At 39.5% G+C, this 1,373-nt stretch overlaps 1 non-coding gene across 1 annotated transcript; it reads right to left on the bottom strand.

Moving 5' to 3' along the window:
* Positions 1-1,066: 1,066 nt before the first annotated feature.
* Positions 1,067-1,148, bottom strand: trnal-aag (transfer RNA leucine (anticodon AAG)). Its single transcript has one exon. It is a non-coding gene; the product is annotated as a tRNA-Leu (tRNA).
* Positions 1,149-1,373: the final 225 nt, after the last annotated feature.

Raw genomic sequence — 1,373 nt, 5'->3', positions numbered from 1 at the left:
TTACTGTCACATTAGAGGAGGACGAAGAAGAGAAGACTGGAGATCTGATTAACACCAGTAAATACAGTGAGTATTATCTTATAAAACAGGGACATTGATCTGATTAACACCAGTAAATACAGTGAGTATTATCTTATAAAACAGGGGCACAAACTCTGCAGTTGTTGAACTCATGTGTGACTTTTAAAAGGGCGTTCTACTCTTGAATATGTTTTTGTACTGTAGGAATTGTTCATGACGTCCTCCAGTGATTTTTTACTTTTCCTATTGAAAAGTGATATATAAATACAGTAAAGTATAAACACACTAAAGGGAAACAAAATGTTAAATGTTTTGAGCAAAATAGTGTTTTTTTTAGACAACTGGAAACTAGAAGGAGTGAGTGATGTCATAGTAAGGTATTTAAGGAGTTGACTTGATGGGAAGTCGTGATGTCATCCAATAGGCGACTGATCTTCATGTGAAATTCATTATTCTTTTTAAAATCCTTCCTTTTCTCTCAAGTCGGTTTTTGATCTAGAAAGCCATTTTCAAGTCTTACCAGAGACTTTCAATACGATTTAAGTCCAAACTGTAACTAGGCCACCCAGGAACATTCAATGTCATCTTGGTAAGCTCCTCCAGTTAAAGGCTGGATTCCCTTTATTTGTCCGGTGTCCTTGGTGGCCTTGTTTGAAATTACGTTACAGTTTTCTGTTGAGAAAAAGTTGCAGCGGTGGACTTTGAAGCGAAAGACTGGGTCCTTAAATCCAGTTCTCTGGACAGCTCGGCCACAGTACCCACTGTTAAAATGGACTGCTTGGTCGTGGCATAGATCATCACAACTTTCCTTTTTTCCAATCAAGGATTTGACCTGAACAACCACCGGAAGGAGGTGCAACTGCCACCGCGGGAGCACAGGACTTGGTGGCTGGTTGGTTAAGGCGATGGACTACACTATTGAGTTGGAACCCCATCCGTGACACACAACATTGCTTCTTTTCTCCCTTGCATGGGCGACATGAAAGTAAAAACCCTGAAATAAAGCAGAAGATGTGATAGCTTGCGCAAACAAACTCAATAAAGATGGCAGTGATGGGATTTGAACCCACGCCTCCTTGGAGACTGGAGCCTTAATCCAGCGCCTTAGACCACTCGGCCACACTACCCAACTGCGGCAAACTATTCACACTTTCTCGTCAGTTACCTAGAGCGTCTGTAATTCCTTGTATTTGAGTCTTCTTTTTAATTTTCTTCTTTAAAATCTTTATGTATCTCATGTTGCTCTTGCGTCCTTCATCTTTTTTTGATTCTCTTTTAAAAAATCTTAATTTATCTGATGTTGCTCTTTCTTCCATCGTATAAACTTAGAATTAGTTTCTGCTTTTATGTCT

Source organism: Oncorhynchus nerka, linkage group LG15 (assembly GCF_034236695.1).
Source record: "Oncorhynchus nerka isolate Pitt River linkage group LG15, Oner_Uvic_2.0, whole genome shotgun sequence".
Lineage (NCBI taxonomy): Eukaryota > Metazoa > Chordata > Actinopteri > Salmoniformes > Salmonidae > Oncorhynchus > Oncorhynchus nerka.
Note: the sequence above shows the minus strand (reverse complement) of the source record. Positions and strands in the feature narration are given on the sequence as shown.